General features: G+C 39.1%; 1 long non-coding RNA gene across 2 annotated transcripts; it reads right to left on the bottom strand.

The window, feature by feature from the left end:
* Window positions 1-229: 229 nt before the first annotated feature.
* LOC113565371 lies at window positions 230-20909 on the bottom strand. 2 transcript variants are annotated; one of them, XR_003408557.1, is made up of 4 exons: window positions 20502-20909; window positions 19017-19185; window positions 9849-10508; window positions 230-308 (listed from the first exon to the last, which is right to left on the bottom strand). It is a non-coding gene; the product is annotated as an uncharacterized LOC113565371 (long non-coding RNA). The 2 variants fall into 2 exon arrangements; XR_003408558.1 differs by lacking the exon at window positions 9849-10508.
* Between the last annotated feature and the right edge of the window lie 172 nt (window positions 20910-21081).

Here is a 21081-nt window from a genome sequence, read left to right as displayed (position 1 = left end):
GGAAGAACGGAACGCAACGGGACTCCGCTTTGCTGCATAGTTTCTGTCTTTGTTTGGATATTCCCTGCGAATTTCTGACTTAACGACTTTCAGATACCCTTCACTAGACATATTTTCCAGAAATTATACATGTGTATGCAGATGTGTTTTCAACTGTTGTTCATTTTATAGGCTTTTCTTGTTCTACAATAGTTACAATAATAAATATGAGAATTTTGTATGGACTTACAGCTTGACTCATATTCATGCTAACAAGTGTGTCTGGGGTGGGGGCCCTAGACCAACCACAAAACAAGAACAAAATTTACCTAAAACGAAAAATAATAAGAGCAAAGGAGAACAATGTTTTTTGATGGTTTTTTTTTTTTGGATACGGGCACAAATAAAGGATATCCTAAAACTATTTTATAAAACTAAGTACTTTATGGTTTAAGGAAAGAGAAGAAAGGGACAGAAATAGAGCGGGCAGAGGCAGACAGAACCCGAGAGAGATCAGAGATACTTCCGCTTCCAGCGGCAGCAGCATCAGCAATTGGCAAACTTTTTGTACATTTTCTGACCTTATTTACACAGCACTGTTTATTTTCCTTTGTTCATTCGGTCTTGTACTCGATTCCCTCTCTCTCTCTCTCTATCTCTCTCTATCTCTCTCTCCTTATTCGAAACGTGTAAATATACAAAAGTTGGAGGCTGAAACATTCTTTTTTAAGCGAAAGCAAACACAACACAGCACAAATTAATGTGATAAAAGAGAAACTGATGAGAAAAAAAAATTCAGACTAAATAAATTAAAGCAGGAATGTAAATAAGTAAGCAGAATCGATTGATTGGATTAAAAGATACATGCGTGTATTTTTAAGTACTTTTCGGGAGATTAAAAAAAGAAACCATCATCATCTAGTATATTTAAGTCATATTTGAATCATATATTATGTAGGTTCCAAGAATTTTACAATACAATTTCAAGCTATTCCAATCCAATTCAAAGTCGCAAATCAGAAATAAAAAATATAAGAAAAAAATCAAGGAAAAAAAAGTGACCTATTTTTACAAGAGGTATCCCAGAGCAAGATAAACCAATAATAAAAGCATTTTTTTTTTTTTAATAAATGGTCTTATAACTGCAGTCTAACTTCCATACAACGAATCTCAAGGGGAAACGTAATACCGAAAACCGAAACGTAATACCGAAAACCGAAACGTAATACCGAAAACCGAAACGTAATACCGAAAACTCTTAGTATAGAATTGTTTGCAGGAACATAGAACATTGCAGTGTTCTGGAAATAAATTCAATATATAGAAAACTTCGTTGTATGGAATTTCGTAATAGAAAAGTTCGGCTGTACTATTTAATTTTTATATTAAAATCGTTTTTTTTAAATTTGAAAATAAAAACATATTTCAGTTTTTAATATAAAAATTTAATAAATAAAACTATGAATTATTTCTGATATTAAAAATACAAATCATAAATAAAATTTGTATTTCATAATTTTTTACTATACAAATTATAGTCCCTACACTCCCGTTACGATCATTAAAATGTTTTAAAGACTTTAAACCAGTTTAAAGTGGATATAAAAAGAAATGATGGACAAATTCTTAGGCCCAAACACAATTAAAAACTTTAAGAAATAAATAAACGTCAACACAATGCTAATACAAATAATTTGTATTAAAATCTCACAATAAATCCAAGAAAATTCCTGGGGTTCTATTTTATAGAGTCATTATAAATTATAAATTAATTATAATAATTATAAATTAATTATGTTGGCCCATTCCGTTCCCATTATAATCTGCCTTTTTTAGTGATTCCTTCCCCAAGTGCTTTCCCTGCAGTATCTATGCCCAAAAATAGATTCCCATTCACATGGCCTCCAACCGTCCATTCATGGCTGCTCCGATAAGATGATTCACGAAAACATAATCAAACGAGCAAAAGCAACAAATTTATTCACACGACTCTTTACAGTAAATTACAAAACTCTCGGCAAACAGAAATCTCTGTATGTCGGCAAAAGGTAATTTGCATAGCACACACACCCATAGATACAAATGTATCTGCTAGTTCTGTAATCGTGTGTCTGGTTCTGTGCCTCGTATCTCGTATCTCTCGCTCTGGCTAATAAATCGCTTATCTAATTTGTTGTTATTCACCTTAGCCCCGCTTGTTGTGGGCCAAACAGCAAACAAAAAGACCATGCAACACACACACACGCACACATGCACATAGTATAACCATCTTTATCTAAAACATTCGCTATATCTTTCTCACTCTCTTTCACTTCAATCTTTCGCTGCTAAATGGCACACTTAAAATCTGTGCGCCTGATGTTTTATTGATTTTTACGACCTAATGAGCGGGGCAACAAAGTTGCCTGGAATCATAATTTATGAAATTGATAAAAATCTGTCCTACGATTACGGGTGTGACAGGGAAAGCCACTGGCTAGAGGGAGAGAGAGGGACAGCATATGCTACGTGGGTGACCGACGGACAGCTGATGTCATCATCATTCTGATGCCTTCTTAGCGCCGGTTCATTGTCTGCTTAAGTGCAGAGACAGAGATAAACATAGAAAAAACTTCAACCCACAACTAAACAAAAAAAAATCAGAGAAAAAAAATACCGATAGGTTCCAAGAATCTATGTAGGTTTGAAGCGAATATTCTATACGCTAACAATCGTACTTTATTTATTTTATTTATTCATTAATTATTTATTTATTATTTATTTTATTATTATTTATTTTATTTATTATTTATTTTATTTATTATTTATTTTATTTATTATTTATTTTATTTATTATTTATTTTATTTGTTATTTATTTATTTTATTTGTTATTTATTTCTTTTATTTGTTATTTATTTATTTTATTTATTTTATTGTATTTAGTTATTTTATTTGTTATTTTATTTACTATTTATTTTAATTATTTTTATTTATTATGTATCTATTATTATTTATTATTTATTTATTATTTATTTATTTATTATTTATTTATTTATTATTTATTATTTATTTATTATTTATTTATTATTTATTTATTTATTATTTATTTATTTATTATTTATTTTTTAAGGATAACAACGGAGAAGGAAATCGAAAAAGAAAGGGGGAGAAGGACTTCGATTTCAAGACCAGAGCATTGAGAGTCCTACAAAATCAGAAACCACAAATAACCCATCAGCCAAGGTGACTTTTCCACTGCTCCATAGTTTACAGGGCAACAAACTGACTTTTTTACGAATTTCCAGCTTCTCCTTCAAATAATAGTGCCCTCCTCTGCAAGGGTATCCAAAGACACAACCAAACCGAAGCCACTTCCAACAGTAGCCCGCCTTCTGTCGTCTGTTTGTGCGTGTAAATATTTATCGTACTATGAATTTTGCTGTTTATTTGAACAAATTATGAACATATTTGATTTCGTACACATCTCTCGCTTCGTCATGGAAGAAACCGCAGTAGAGTGCAAGGAGACAGCAGGGAAGGAGAAAGAAAGTGAAGAAAGTGGCCCTGCGCCTGGCTGCTGGCTGGCTGGCTGGCTGGCTGGCATGATGCCCAATTTTGGATGACATCCGAGAGGATGAGAAGAATGCCAGATAATCGAAAGATACTTGGTGGGGATTGGGGATTGGGGATTGGAGACTGCGGACTGGGTCTTGGGGCGCATGCAATGCCAACAATCTCAATTATTTAGCTAAAACATGTGTTAGCTGTGCCATCGCCTGCATGCTAGGCAATCCGTCAGATACGATAGCTCTCGTAGGGAAATGCGACGACAGACGACGAGAGGACGGACGGACGGAGGGACGGACGGAGGGAAGGAGGGGCGGAGGGGACACGGTTTCCATCGTGTTAGGCGACGGGCGGCCATAAGTCAAATTGAAATCTTGTCAGCAGACCAAGAAATGATCTCTCTGAGAAAAAACCCGTCGGCCCGTCGCTAGAAATTTCATTTATTTGCAAAAAAAAAAAAAAAAAAATTTAAATAAAATGAAATAAATTTAATTAAAAGTAAAAAATCAAAAAAAAAATACCAAATAAATGCCAGATGCAACAAAATGTTGCAATGAAGAAAGGAAATATATCAAATATCGAGGAAAAATTCCCTTATAGCCGGAGCTTAAAGAACGGCAAACTATTCCACAATCTAAGGATTTTGGTTTTAAACATGTCAGGAATATTTGGGATGAGATTTTTGGCATTTTCCGGCAACACTTTTAGCCCCCACATGCAACACACACAGTGGCACAGACTCCTTGACCGAAAGGCAGTGCATTATGGAAAGAAAGAGAAGAAGAAAGAGCTTAAACTTCATTTAAAAGTGCCACTGAGTAGAGTAGAGAGTCCTGCCTGCCACACAGGAAGGACAGGCAGGCAGGCAGGCAGGCAGGCAGGCAGACAGCAGCAACAAGAGCAGTGGATGAGGCAACATGAGCATCAGTTTATGGCCAGGAGCAACCGCAGAACAGAAATATTCAAGCCAGGGCCAGAGAGGCGCCCCACAAGCAACAACAGCCGTAATATAGCTCCTCGAGGAGATGCAACAGTACACAAGCGACTCCAAGATGCAGCAACCACAACAACAGCAGCAGCAGCAGCAGCAGCAGCAGCATGCCGCATGCAACACATCCCATGAAGAAGCGGCTAACACAGCACCAAGATTGAATGCAATGCATAAAAGAGCCAAATTCCATGCCACAACAAAAACAACAAGAAGGAAAATTGTACAAGGAAATGCGCAACAAACACACACACAGACACACACACACACTGCGAGGGGACGGAGACACGCCAGACGGCGGGGCAGATGGAGGCAGGCGGATGGATGCCAATCCTCGACAAAAATGCAAACCAAAGACAAATGTGGGTCGAAAGCGCAAAGTGCAACAACTCGCACGCAGCACAAGGAGGCACCCAGACACAGACGCGAGGCACACGGAGAGAGGGGGGCGGGGGACGGCGGGGTGGGGCACGGGTGCAGGCAGGAGGCAAAAGCGAAACAAAGACGAAAACCAAACCACTTTTTTGGCACTTGCTCGACGCTCCATCTGGAGATTTTGCAACTTGGACGTTGCCTCGTTGCCACAGCCTCCGTTCCCCCCCCCCACCGCAGCGCCAACTGCTGCTGAAGCTCCTTGTCGTCGCGCTGTTGTCGTTGTCTGTGGAGTTTTTCGGGGGCTCCTACTCGAGGAACGGCTTAAGTGAAATTTAATGATATCCTTACGGGCCAAGTGTTGGACCAAGGAGACGCCACCCAACAGGTGGCCGTGGCCGCACTCTTTGCAGCAGGCCGTGGGGACGGAGGGACAGCGGCTGTTCTGCTAATTTGTTGCATAAAAGTTTACTGATTTTATTGCCGATAGTTTTTTGGGAGCAGCAGCTGCCAAGTGGCATTAGCACTTACATAAGTGCACAGTGGTGCCGCATTTGGTGGAACCAACCAGCCAAGTGGCCTGGAACATTAGTTTATTTTATTTTATACAAAAAGTGCAGGGTGGAATGATGCGTTAATTGAAATAATTATCGAAAATTAATCGATTTATAATCGAATTTTTTAATATCGAATTTTTCGATAAGTATCGACCAAATTGTCTACCAAACTTACACGATTCGTTCCTACTTAAAGTTTTGTTTAAATTCGTAAAATTTAAATAACGCAAAACTCCAATTATAGCTGTTATCGATAATTACGCGATTTGTATCGAAATTTGTACCTTTTTATCGATAATTTATCGTTTCGATTATTTTTAAATTAACTTCAACTAATTTTTATAAAGTAATTAATATTTTATCGATGTTATAGATTAACGGTTATTGATTTTATCGATAATAAATCGATTTTAATGCAATTTTATAGCTTTGTATCGATAATTTATCATTTAAACTGCTTTCAAATTCGCTTAGAAACAAAATTTTATCGATTTAGAAACCTGCGTTTGATTTCTACACCAAAAAAGATATGGAAAATATTTGAATATATCAATAAATACGCTTGAAAATATTAAATCAGCTATATATTTTTTAGCAGTATCCCAAAGGTAAAACCGAGAATCATCTGCGAATGTAGACAAAACCGTGGTGCTAGTAGTTCTTCCATCCCCTAGACCATAAATCAATGTAATATTTTGTGCTCGGGAGAGGCTTTGAGTGTTTCCTTATTCCCTATGTAAGCGCTTCACTCGTTGCATGTCTGCATGCCGCACTCGTGTGTACATTAATATTTCATATTCATATAAACTCTGGGGGCAAATTGGCCCAATGCTTGGCCTGGTGCGTGCGTGGGCGGGCCGGCAACCACCGCATTTCTAATGACTTGTTCTAAGGTGATGATGTCGTCTCGTTGTCGCTGACACCCACAACGTGTGGAGCGGCGGAGCAGTACAACAGTTTATTTCGTTTAAGAGCAATTGAAATAAATTTTAAGGCAAATTGCCTAGGAAAAAGGCAGAGCAAAAGCCAGTCCGAGTGAGATTTTCGTCTCGTTTTGGGGGCTAATGTCCAAATGCACTTAGAACCGCTGACAGACCCCCCCCCCCCCCTGCCCCTTCCCCTTTCCCCACACATTTCCATAGTTCTAGTGCCCCGAAACTCCTTCCCTGCCCCTCGACTCCACACATTTCCCATGGCTCTAGTTCCAGTCCCTGTGCCACACTCGAGAGGGCTGTTCCAAGTAGTGCCATCGCAATGGGGAAACGGGAGCCGCGTGGGAGCACAGATCCGATCCATGAGATGCTGCTGTTGCAGCAAAACTCGCCAAAAATTCATTCGACTAAAGTTTTTCTGTTGCTCCAGAAAAATAAATACATATAAATATCGCGTCAGATTTTTAGCCAGAAAAGCAGCAAAAACAACAAACCAAAAGCCACAGTGGCCACAAAAAACAAAAAACAAAAAATAAAAAACCAAAAAACACAACAAAAACTTTGTTGACAGAGCGACAAAATTCTTGTGGTTTCTGTTGTTGTTGTTGGTTTTTTTTCTTCGGGTTCCGCCTCGGGGGTTTTTTTTTGCGTTTGCGTTGAAGTGCATTTGAAAGCAAAAACAAATAAATAAATACATAAAAATGGTATCAAGCTACAAGATACATGAGCATATAGATACATATACATAGAGATCTGCGTTTTTTTATGGGGGGGGGGGGGGGGGGGGGGAACTGTTTTGCAGCTAAAATTTCCACTGAAATGAAATTTGAAACGTTTGCTGCATCGCGAAGTGGACGGATGATTGAGTGGCATTTTATGATTATGTCAGAGAATTATGCATCATGAATTTTTGTTTAATTTCAAGCTAAACAATCAACTGGATATTTATTCCTATGAAGCAGTTGGAGCTCTGGAGTTTTCACAGCTAAAAAGATTCCAGGAAGCATAGATAATACACATTTCCTAAAATTAATTTAAGACCTGACTTTAATCGATCCAAGAGTATGTTTCAATCAATTACTACTCGGAAAAGCTTATAGAATTTCCATAAATAGTTCCGCAGAAAAAAAACAAAGAATAAACTTAACATTTCCCTGGAATAATCAAGGAAACCTGGGATTGATTATGGCGGTAGCTGGGGAGAGGGGATGAACCTCCAGCTAGCCCTCTCGCACCTGTTAAAGGTCCATTGTGGTGCCCCTTCTCACTGCCTAGACCGGGGAGAGCCAACTAGTGCAGATTAAGGACAGTCCCAAGCGGAGACTTGAATGAATTTCGGCAAGATCCCTGGTTTGTCGGTGAGAAAAGGGGCTCCCAGAAGCCGAAGTCTAGGATTTTCCAGGGTCGGGCAGTGCCAGAAGAAATGGAGGACCGATTCCTCCTCTTTTATTTATCACGACAGCTCCTGCAGAAGTTATTGTGAGGGATTGACAGTCCTGAGACGTGACTGGCAATCCGCCAGTGTCCCGGGATGGCCTATAGAAGAGCTATAGAACACTATTAAACAGATCATATAGTTAAAAGTAGTTAAAGAAGAACTCTCTTAGGAGTAAACAATCTCCATTGTCATGTTTCCGTTTATTTGAGATTCATTCTGCCTCTTTTTCCCTAATTCCCTACCAATTCCCTATTCAAAACTCTCCCAAGTTTCCATTTCCTGGGTCATCTTTCAACTCTTTATCTTTTAAAGGAAAGGAATCTCCATTTACTTGTACTCCCAGTCGCTGCAACATTGCGTTGCCTCCCCACAAAGTCAATTACAAGCACATTTTGACAGGGAGCTCACGCAACCACCGAAATGCAATTGAAATTGCAATTGTAAGACAAACTTCAAGTGCAGCCAGCAGCTGTTGCCCCATTCCATGGCCATAGACAAGGGACAAGGACAGGGCCAGAGACAGAGAGAGGGCCTCTTGGAGAGTGGTAATAACGATGTGGGTGTCGCTAAGCAAGCAGCTTGCACGGAACGAACCACCTCTTTAAATTCCAGAAGCAGGCAGCAGACAACCTCTGCTTAGCATGCAAAGGAGGTCGAACTGTCTGTCGGTCTGACGTCTGCGTATAAATGATATGCAGTGCAGGAATCAAATGAAAAAAGATGGAACAAAATACGAGCATATAAAGAGTCGAGTGGAGGAAGCCAAGTGAACGTCAACGCACTTTTGCATGGCCAACGAAGGCGAAACTTTTGAATTCTAAACTGCGTTTCATGGCTATAGGAGTGGATAGATATCTACTTGAGTCAGTGTTCAATCAGATCTAGTCCATTATTCACTTACGACAAAAATACAGACAGAATGGGAATGGGAATAAAGCATACCTAATAAAATGATATTAAAAAATGTGTTAATTAGGTAAATTATATATTAAAAAGTATAATAGACTAGAGAATACAAAACAAAATTTGTTATTACAAATTTTAAATTAAAATAATTTAACATAACGAAAAATTTTAATTTAATAAGTAAACATTTTTTAAAATAATAAAATTATTCTAAAAAAATGTGGAAATAATAAGGAAAAATAATATTCAAAACAAAAAATGTGGAAAAAAAATTGTTCCAAAAAATTTTCAAATTAATTTTAAAGAAAATTAAAATGAATAAATTTAGAAAAATTTTTAAAAATTAATTTAATTTTGAATAAAATTAAAAATAAATAAAAAATTTATTTTAGATTAAATTTAAAAAAATAATTAACTTAAAATAAATATAAAAAAATTAAAAATGAAAAAATAAATAAATACAAAATGTAATTAAGGATAAGTTTAAGAAGACAAAATTTAATTTCGAATAAATTAAATGATACCAATATTAATTTCAAATAAATTACAAAAAAAAAATCGAAATTACATTTTTAGTTTAAAAAAAAAGTTAATTAAGTGGATAATTATTTTATAATTAAAAACTTAATTTGAAACAAATTAAAAAATGAGATAATAAAAAGTAATAATATATATAATAATAATATATAATAATATATATATCTCACAACGAAAGAGTACAAAAAGAGAATCGATGAAAGGTGCACTGATTTTCGTAGCTATCTTCAGAGATAACTATCTTGCAAAAGGACGCCTCACTGTAGTCCTCACGCCTCACTCTGTTTCCAGTTTTAATTGAAATATTTATGCATATTTATTTGCGTTTCCTACGCTCAACTGCCTTACAACTCCGATCGGCACTGTATGCGCTGAGCAAACAAGAAATATTTTTTAATAACTGCCACAAAGCAGTGGCTGAAAGGAAGCTCTAGGAAATGCATGGATGAATTTATGAGACGATTTAGGCCCCCCATAACCCACCCCACCCCCCTTAAAATAAAAGGGAACATCCGATATATCCGTGAACACGAGTGTGTGTTGTGTATAGCGTTTTATGTGATAAGACTTTTGCCAGAGATGATTTACTCACCCAATTTAGAGGAGCCCACGCATGTGGGGCCGCTTTCAGCGCTGGCGCTGCCGCGATAAACGATTGTTGCTGCTCGATAACAACGATAAACGATAAACGATTACTCTACTACCGGAAAATCGAAGCACAAGAGCACGGGTACGGGTACGGGTACGGGTACGGGTACGGGTACGGGTACGGGTACGGGCACGGGCACGGACACACAAATGGAAATTAGGAAACAACTTAAAATAGAAAACACTCTGGTCCGAATGGGTTTATTTATAGATGTATTCTGGATTTCCGTTTTCCTTTCGATTCGGGTGTTATTTATGTGAAATTTATAGCCTACAAAGATATTAATTTCGCCGGTCAGGGAGAGCGGGAGAGTCGAGGGGAGATTGCACTCTAATAAATTTGCATTTGACATTCGCCCAAAGGCTCGGGGATTAAGATTTCTCTCGGGTGTCACATTCGGTCTCAACAAATAAGACTTTATATCTTTTTGATTATTTCTCAAATACAAATACTACACAAACACTACGGATACGTATATCTGTATCTTCTGTATATCTTAGGCGCTGTCGAAGAGGCTACTAAATAGAGAGAGACTTTCTTTCGCACTGCACACGACCCACGTACGCGGCGGTGGCGGCGGTGCTGTGGTTGCGGGGGTGGTGCCTGCAAGAGTCGAGAAAGAGAACAGAAAAACAATTCCGATATGAGACAACAGGTTATTGTTTATATCAATATATCTTCGGGATAGATCGGGGTTATATATATATACACATACACGTACTATATATATAGTATATATTGATAATGCCAGGCATGATCATGGCAAAGCTAGCAACAGACAGAAGATAGAGATAGAAACAGGGGGATAGATAGAGAGAGAAACAGGGGATTGATAGATAGACAGACAGAAACAGGAAAAGACTTTGACTTTTTATGGGAAAAGTTTTTGTTTAGGAAAACTGCGTGTTTGTGTGTTTGTGTGTGTGTGTGTGTGACACGAGCCGCCGCCGCCGCCGCCGCCACAGGAAAATTAGGTGAAAAATGCACTTTAATGGGGAAAATGGGGAAAAATGGAAAGTGGGAAAAATATCCATAAAATAAAAGTTTATCCAAGCAGCAGTGCGGCAGCAGCGCAGATATTTATAGAGTCTCCGTGTGTGCTTTAGTGCATATATTTATAGAAAATATTTTTGATTGTGAAAAATGGCATTAAAAATTATTGTATAAATGTTTAGAAAACATTTCGAAATAGCGCACAGACTGCCAGGCAGGACGGCAGACGGCCCAGAGACAGGGTGCAAAAACAAACAACAGACTGAGGAGGACAGAGACAGAGACAGAGATATGCAGTAGACAGAGACAGCAACAATAGTGGGGTAGTGGGATAGAGAGAGTCAAAAGTAGTACGAAACGAATACATACATACATACGTTATATGGTGGGAGGAAAATAAATAAATGAAATAATAAACGAACCAAAAAAAGGAATAAAAAAGAATGTAGAACACAGCCACAACAACAGCAAGCGCATAAAATAGAATAAATATTCTATATACTATATACATATATATATATGTACTTTTATATGTATTATTTGTATGTACAGAAGGGGGATATCGTGTTTGAACAGGAGAATGCATTTTAGTGTTTATTTATCGAATGATTTCCATTTGTTTATCCAAAGTTGTTTTTGTTTTTGTTTTTGTTTTGTTTGATTATTATACTGATGGATGTGTGCACAAAAGAGTTGATTAGAGGCGGGGCGCGAGGGGTCCCTGAGAGTGTAATCAAATCGATTGCCCGATAGAGCGCTCCTTGCATACATATATTTTCAGATGAAAGTGCTTTAAGATATCCAAGTGCTTTGGCTTCAATTTAATGATTATTTTAGGTAATTCCCACAATCCACGCAGTGTCGAATATCCAAATAAAGACAAAAAACACGCGTTAAAGCAGAGTCCCGTTGTGTTCCAGTCTTCCTTGGTTCGTTTTCTGCTGAGAGCGAAGCTTGGCAGCGAGAGTCGCGTCAGGCAGTTGTTTTTGTTGCTTCGAGAGCGATTGAATGGCAAGCAAATGCATGCGAGCAGCAGCCGAAGCTCCTGAAACGACGATCGGGTGACAGAAAACAGCAACAACAAAGTGAAACTCCTCTGCGTTCGCATGGTTGTTGTTGCTGCTGCTGAGAGAACAAAAGAACGAAGCCATTGCGTGGGCTTTTAGTGCGTGAGAGGAGCAATATGCTTCGTTGATGAAACGAAGATCAAGAGATAAGACAATTGCAATAAACAAAAAGCGCAAGAACAGGAGCCGCCAGAGTCTGCTGTCCTTCTCTAACACGTATACATAAATACACTCCCCGACACTTGAATACGACACACTAAAATGTGCACTTTAGGCACCAATATTTCCGGCACAAGCCAAAGAAAACAGTGAATTTGAAAAGTTTGGGTTGTGGTTAGTCCTTTTCAAAGAATGAAAAGTCGACAATAAAATCCTCGAAGGAAGTGGGTCCATTAATAATGAAATATGTCATAAAATTGGTAAAACTATGTGTGTTCTGAGTGATTTCACAAAGAACGGGTCAAATTATGGCAAAAACATAAAAAACCGAACCAAAACTGCTACTTCCGAGACCTCTATGAGATCTCATCTGCGAGCCGCATCTAAAAAAACACGACTAAAACTCGATTTAAAAATCTAAAACTGTACTTTAAGCTAGTGCTAAAATAATAAAACATGTTTTTTCGAAAACTCCACACCATAAGGGACTGTAATTCCTCTCGAAAATCGTATTAATGCTTGTTCTTGTTCGTTTTACCTATAATAATGTAAAATTCCCATTTATAGACATTATAGCCCAAAAATAAATATACTTTTGTGATTTCATTTCCTTTTCTTTAACCGATGTATCCATTTGCTTAGGGATTATTTGGACAATCTGTTGCAAATGCCACAAAAAACCCAAATCCCGCCAGAGAGTTTTGGGTTTTTATTGCGAAGACTCCACGATGCGTTTGAATGCATAAAGGATACTTTATTCCCAAAGGTCCTCCATATCTCACACGGACTCTTGACACTTCTTCTCCTGCCCCTGGCAGTCGCCCCTTGACATTGACACCCGTCCCAGGGCCCGGTTAAACCGGCAAATGCAACCCTAATTGCGTACACAACACACAGACACACACACACACACACACACACACACACACACGCACACACATGAGAGTTCAACCCTTCCTCACGACTCGTTTGGCCGCCGAAGAAAAAAAGAAGTGGAAGCATTGCCATGCGGCGGCAGCCGTGTCCTCGGAACAGCTGTCACTGCCTCACTTTCTTATCAATCAAACGGCAAACACAGACACGTACACACAGCGCATTGTATCTTTGTATCTATGTATCTGTGTGTCTCGTGCGGTATTTAAGTTGTCAAAGCTTATGTTTGACATATACGTGCAGTCTGATAAAAAATAATAAATACAATTTAAAGAGTGAATCCCGCCATGGTGGAAGGGGGTAGGGGGTGGGTGGGACACAAAGATCGCCTCATAGCATAGCGGGTGAGACTCAATTGATGTGTCCATCATTTTGTGGGCCATTTGAGCGGTCTATTATGCGGCAAATCTTCTCTATGGCATGTGGGGGCATGCCACACACACACACAAGGCCTCATAATGTGACAGGCCCCAATCATCATCATCCTCGTGTGGCAGCAGTTCATTTGCATGCACCCATCAACACCTTAACAAATTGCCTCAATTTTACACTCTCCCACAAAAGCGAGCGCACACGAAACCCAAACAAAAACTGATCGATCATGTCCGAATATCAATAAATATTTAGGGGGAATGCGTACCCTCCACCAATCCCCCAAATGAGGCAGATAATGATGATGCTTCACTCTCTCTCTCTCTCTCTCTCCCGCTCTCTGTCTGGGTATTTTCCTATATGATTTTTATTCCATTTTTAGCAGTGCGGGCGTATATTGATTAGCTTTCATGTTTTACGATTTTCCACAGCGGAAAAATCAATAAAAATTGTTTTTCTCAATATAATGGAAAAGTTTCTGCTGTGAAATTGAGTTAGAATATATAGCAGGTCGAAATTAATTGGAAAACTTTATAAACATTAGGAGAGAGTGTGAAATCTTAGGGAGGGGGCATCATTCTAAAATTTAGATAATATATTGAGTTTTTTTCTCGCAAAATTATTATTTTTTTTAACCATTAACACCCATTTTACACCCTATTCATATCCGATTAATAACTGCTTCGTAATCTCTTATGAAATATAAGAAAATTTAAAAAAATAAAAACAAAAACGAACAAAAAATTATCTTTAGTAAAAACTTTTTTTCATTAACATTTTAATTTTTGAAAACCCATTAACACCAATTTGCACTCGATTTAAAACCGATTCAAACCCGCTTTAAAATATACAATAACAAAAATATATGTTAATAAAAAGTAATACAAATGTTAATAAAAAAATATTTAAAAATTTTTTTTGAAATTTTAAAATTTTGTTTAAAAAAATCGTCTTCAGGGAGATATGTGTATGATGTACAGTTTACAGCTGTTTCAAGAGCTTTTTCCGCGTTTTTTAAACGAAAAATAATTGTATCCGATAAATTAATAAATTTTCTATAAGATTGGACAATTTGTATAAACGTGAATCTATTGCATTATTTCTTACAATAAAAATAGTACTTTATACTGTAGTATTTTCAAAACGTAATTCCAAGAAATTACAAAATTAATTTCTTGTCTTCTCTTCTGGAAAGAGAATTCCATAACTTGTCTTCCCACAGTGTTTCCCACACGCTATAGATACAGATACAGATGTAGTTTGGTTAGAGGTACATCTACCATCAATCCTAATCAACTTGACCTTCCCTTTCCCACCGTTTTTTTGTGGTTTTTTTTGACTAGAGGTATGCTCATTTTTCCTTCATTTATTTTGGATTGCCAAATTCAAGGGCCCGAACCGGTTTCATTTACCCAACACGCACTTTTCGTTAGAGCCAAGTTCAAAGAGTAAAGCCATAATGGAGCGGGGGGAGCATCATCATTAATCATTATGGAAGCGGACAATCTCCGCCAGCCATGGAGCGCCAAATTGTAGTTTGTCGTTGGGTTACGCATGTGCGTTAGTTAATTTGTATGGCTGCGTTAATTAACCAAAGCGAAAAGACTTTGCGCACTTGTGCCTAAAGGTCTTTTTGTTGTTTTTTGGATGCCAAGTCCCCTACCCCTGGCATTGGCCATAGGCGAGAGAGAGAGCGAGGGAGATCGAGATAGTTGCCAGGCCTCGAAGCACAGAGCGTGGAAGGAAAATGAAGAAACCAGAAGAGAACAAAACGAAGCTCAAAGCAATCAAACATCAGACGAGTACAGTGAAGCCTTGTAGGGGATGGAATTGAGTAGAAATTTGAGGCATTAGAACAGGCATAACTCTAGAAGAGATATAGATAGATAGATCTCTCGGTAATGCATGAAAGTATAATCTTTTTTTTTTTAGATATTATATGTAACTCTTTCTATAGCGTGTTCTCTCAGTTTTCTAAGGCAATTTTCTTTTTCTATGGCTTTCCTATCGCATAGACCTCGGTTTGGTGGCGTGTTTTTCCACTGCTGGCTTCCTAAAAAGTAAAACATTTCAAATCAAGTGTGAAATGTGGTGTTTAAAATTCTCCGAATTTGTTAAGCGACAAATGGTAGTCGCAATTAGCGAAGCTCGACTGTATGTGTGAACATGTACATATCTGTAGATACACACCACAAAAGCAAAAGCAAAAGCAAAAACACCGAAAATTGTGCGCTCAAGGTCAGGCGGGCCCGGTTGAATTTTCGAAACTGGGCATTCAACTTGATAATTTATGAAACGCGTTTCGCGGGTATAACTAGCGAAGGAAGGGGAAGGCTACACCACAAACAGCACACAGGCCGATCCGCAAGCGTGGCTCCAGATCAGTCGGCAAAAGGAAGAACGAAAGAGAGGGAGAACAAGAGAGCGAACAGAGAACAGAGGGCTTATCCAAATATGGAGCACGATATGCGTCTCTCTCTCCCGCTCTATCTGTCTGTTTGTCTGTCTCTCTGTTCTGCCTGCGTGTGCGTGTTTTTTTTTTCTGCTACTCCAAAAGATCCATTGATCGCGATAACTCCGCAGCCGCAGCAGCGGCGGTAGCAGTCAAGCTTTACTTTTAGAACAGTTTGCAAGGGGTTTTCGTGTGTGTGCGACGACCGTCATAAATTTGCTTTTAATGATTTGATTGCCGGGCCTCGTTTGCATTCGGCGGGTAACCATTTTGTACTCGCATCATCATCATCATCCCCAACAACTGGAACCGACGACGGCATCGACGACGACGAAGTTCTTTCAACCCAGTGACTCAGTTTTTGGTTTTATTTTCAGGTAAAACGTGTTTCAAATTTCAGCTTATTGCACACAGCCTTGACAGTGAAACAAATGGAATGATATGCGGCATGTAAATTCAGTTATCAAGAGCAGCAGCAACAACGCACTGTAGCAAGCCACTAGAAGCTTTTGCATTTGATAGTCTCTACTCGAAGATACCCTGTAATCGGTTAAAATCGGTACCGTTGCAGTCAGAACTGTTAAAGGGACCGTAGGAAGTCGTATTATTTGTATAATCAAAATTATGATATACAATTTAATTTCAAATAATTATATTTATATCAGATATAACATTTATTTTTTATTTGTACTAATTTCAGAAATAATATTATTTATATTATTTTTATTAATATCAGAAACAATATTTATTTTTGATTTTTACTAATATCAGAAACAATATTATTTTTTTTATTTTTATTAATATCAGAAATAATATTTATTTTTTTTTTCTTATTAATATCAAAGAGATCATATTTATTTTTACTAATATCAGAAATAGCTCTTAAATTTTTATTTATATATAAAATATTAAAAATTCATTTTTATTTTAAATTTATATCATACAAATCAAAAATTAATGTTATTAAACCATTTTTTTTGTACAAAAAAGTGATAGCATTCTGTTTCTGTTACAGGCTCATACCTCTTATTTCTGATCTCTAGCAAAAATCATCTTATCTCGATCATTTTCAAGAGATCTTTAGAGTTTTGTATAACCTTTGGTTTTTTAGTTTGGTTTTGGTTTTTTTTCGCTAGAACATAACCCTATTGATCTGCCGATCACCGCATATACCCCCCACTACTCCCCTCACTTATAGGATACGAAAGTTTTGCTCGCGGACCAGAAACAATTTCACTTAATGGCTGATAAGCGAAACTAAAGGGAACGGGAACTGCAGAGCAGAGCGCACTGATAACTACGATGTGCACGCGACTTTTATCAGAATCTCAGTTGATGGACTTGGGGGGCTTGAAGGGGGGCACGGCCAGGCAGGGGACACTAACAACTGTTAATCAACAAATTGATGACAGAATCGGAACACACATGCGGGTGGGTGCCACATTTCATTTACTTTCGATTTTGCACAATAACGGGAAGGGGGAGGAGCAGTAGGCGGGCCTACTGCGGGAGGCTGTAGGGGGACGGCGGCTGAGAGCAACCGGCGGCGTCAACGACAATTGGAGACTTCAACTAAATCCGTATACGGAGAGGCCCCCTGAAGCCAGACGCTAATTTGATATTTTAATGGCTTTTTGTTTGCAAATTACGTCTGGCCCCGACGATGCGTCGCCCTGCAAAACGCCACCTCATCCACAGCTCTCCCTCTCTCTCTCTTTCACTCCCTCTAAATGAGTCGTTTTGTATCTAAAATAACGGCGCTTGTTGTACGACACCCACACACACACACACACACACACAAGTGCTTAAATCTAGTTACTTTTATTATGAAGAAAAGGCGAACACGAGGATTGAAGTACCTCCAAATGAGTGCCATTTGTGTGCATGAGCAGGGGCGGAGGTTCCTGGAAGCGAGGGTGGGGAGTGCAGCACAAAGAAAGGGTAAGGCTAAATAAATTCCCTTAAAGCGAGAGCCAATAAATCTTTCAGTACTTGCCACTTGCAACATTTCCACTCCTCATTTCCCTAATTGAACTACACACACACACAGTGCACTCATTAGCAGCCACCAACACAATATTAAACAGAATTCTCTGGGGTTGCTCGGGTTGGGTCGGCCTCCGTGCTCCCAGCTCCCAGTTGACCCTGAAAAGGCCTGAGCAGGTGCCGTTCTGCTGCGGTGCCGAGAGCCCCGAGAGCCGGGTCCAAAGCCACAGGCAAAATGTCAACAAAATGAAAAACCTACACGGAAAAGCACAGCCACAAAAAGTCAGAGTCAGGTGTGTGTGTGGTGTGGCCTGCACGTGTGTGCGTGCGTGTGTGGTCGAAACCACAAAACCAAAGCAAAGCAGTTCATAGAGTGAGTGAGAGAACGAGGGAGAGAGGAGATCGCGCAGTAACCGAAAAAATATGAAAATTACACTGAGCATGCCAATGAGTCAGCGAAATTATGCAAAAAGGAAGCGACGGCAATAAAAGTGGAACAAACGAAAACGAAAAACGAAAAAAAAAACACAGAGGAAAAGAGGGAAGAGCAAGAGTGAGAGAGGATTCAGGGCCCGCAACGCGGTGTATTTTTACAAGGTGAAGCCTTCGTGCCGATAGTCCCATGCATTGTCATGCCCGAGTGTTCGATAATGAGAGCGGCGACTCGAGAGAGCGGAAAAATCTCACCCTATACAAACACGCCTTCGGTTCAAGATGATGATCCGAGGGCTAAGGTAAATCCAATGTAGAATTGCACAATAAGAAAAAAAAACAACAACATAAAGTAAATGCCATGAGTGTGTGGGTGCATGTGTGTGTACGGGGCAGACGAAACCGAAAACAAAATAAATGTTAAAAACAACAACACAAAGCGCAATGCATGAAATAACCGTTCAACAATGAGAGCAGGAGCTGCAGACAGAGTGGAAGAGAGACAGATACAGAAACAGAGCGAGGAGAGCGTAAGATGATGTGCGTGTGTGTGTGTGTGCCAGAGGGGGAGGGGTATAAAAATAGGAGTACAGGCAACAGGTAAACAACAGGCAAAAACCAAAAAGGGAAGCAGGCAAAAGAGCAGTTATGATAAATACAAATGAGTATTCCGAAAACAAAAGCAGTTTAAAATGAAAAGATAAATATAAAACTTACAAATTGATTGCTGTTATGGCTCTGGGGAGCGGGTTAAATCCGTGCACTCCGCCGTTCAGTTGTAAAGATCCGAGTTGTTGGTTTTTTGTTTTCTTTTGATATTTTTGTATTTCATTCACTTTCGATATTTGGGGACACGTTCATAAAAAGACGCTTCACAATGTGGGGACTGAAAGAGGGGCGAAAAATGATATTTTGGCTAGAACACACTTTAACACAAACACGCGCGGACTTTGGGATACCCTGCTATTCAGATTCTTTTATTTCTTCATCATTTTCTCTATGAATGAATGGCACAAAGGGCTTTGCAGTTCGTGTGGCTTATTGGTAGATCTTTCCCCACATGTTCTTCGCAAGTTGAGGCAGCAATAGGAGGCGTGGCAAGGGATGTAAAACCAAAGTGCATGCAGGGTATCAAGGAGCACACATTCCCTCTAAAACGAGTACAATTAGAAATACAAAAAAACGAATAACGCCACACACTGGCAGTCTCTTTCCATTTTCCTTGGACAATGCGATGGATAGCGCGTGTTCCACTAAAAGGCGGACTTCCTGACCAGGTGACCAGCACAACACCCCACTGCTATCCGCACCACAGCGTGCAACTTTTTACCAGAGACAATACGCCGCGAAAAATACCAGTGGACACACGGAAAAAAACCTACCGAAAAGCGACCGACAAGGAAATGTTGCCGAAATGACATAAATTGCACAGGGGCGTCGTGCGTGTGCAAGGGGGACTCGACACTCACTGCACTGACGTAAAACTCAAATTGAACTGTTATTAAATTATAATTGAGTTTTTTTATGAGCGCACGGCCTGCATTTGGCGGTAAAAAGTTTTTGTGCTCTCTGTTTTTGTGGCTTTTTTATGGGATTCTTTCAAATTCTTTGAGATCACTTCTGGGCTATGAGCACATTTTTGTATCCAACGCACTTTTTGTTATATTCTTTTCCTTTATTTCTTACTTTCGGTGTTCACACTGCTTTCCTTGGTACCCTTCCCACACCCGGACTCGTTTTGCACTGCTTGAAGCTTATGGCAGAAATCTTCCCTAACACTGCTTTCTTATCGATGGCAGCTTTGTTCTCCCTAGCTCCTTATGTGGCGTTCATTCTAATTTCCTTTTTTACACCCTGCCCCGCTATGGCTTCCTTTCGCACTGTTCCCCTCTCAGACCAACCCTTAGACCAAAATTCACCGAGCACGCTTCCTATCGCACTCTTCCTTTTCTTCCTTATGCCGTATTCTTTGCCAATCTTGCCTCTTTCGCTCCTCACACGATCTCTTCTTCCTTTCACACTTCTTTCCTTTGCACACGATTTCACACACAGCTTTATTTAATTTGTTGCTGTTGCCCTTTTTTATAACTGCCTTCTTTCATACGTATTTAAATTTCAATTTCAGAGTTGAACACGCACGAGGAATTATTGCCCAGCGGCTTTTGTTGCTTGTGTGTTTGTTTAAACAATTTAAGCACTCACACAAATATGATAAAATGACGTCGTTTTGTTGGCGGCGGCGGGGCAGAGTGGCGGCGGCGACGACGACGCGACCCTTCTAGTTTAACTGTAATTGTTGACGCGCTTTTGCGTTTCGCGATCTATCAACTACTAAGTAATTTTTGCCCTTTTGGCTGATCTTTCACGGCTGTCGCGGGTTTAGCGGGCACATGCGTTTACGGGGATTTTCAAATGAAAATGAAATCAATTTCAATCCAATTGAACACTTTTCGCGGCTGTTTTGTTTTTGTTTTCCACGGAAACACGCACACACACCAGAAACTCAACCGTCAAAAACGCCGCTCGTTGTTGTTGTGGGGATATATCGATAGCGGGGCCGATGTTTCATTCACGATCACGTTGTTTCTTTTTGTGGGGTATATTAACGCACTTTTCTGAATTCAGAATAGCAATCGACAGTATTTTGTTGTTTCATTGCTCGCGGCCGATGTTTCATTCACGATCACGATTTTCGGGGCGGGCGGCAAGGCCGTCGAAATGTTGCTGGAGCTTCAAAATGTTGAAGACGCTCTCTCCTCATTTTTACGTGTCAATTGTGAGT

The sequence above is a fragment of the Drosophila persimilis genome, unplaced genomic scaffold (assembly GCF_003286085.1).
Source record: "Drosophila persimilis strain 14011-0111.01,24,50 unplaced genomic scaffold, DperRS2 tig00000095-arrow-arrow-pilon, whole genome shotgun sequence".
NCBI classification, from domain to species: domain Eukaryota; kingdom Metazoa; phylum Arthropoda; class Insecta; order Diptera; family Drosophilidae; genus Drosophila; species Drosophila persimilis.
The sequence above is the reverse complement of the archived record's forward strand: the minus strand, read 5'-3'. Positions and strand labels throughout refer to the sequence as shown.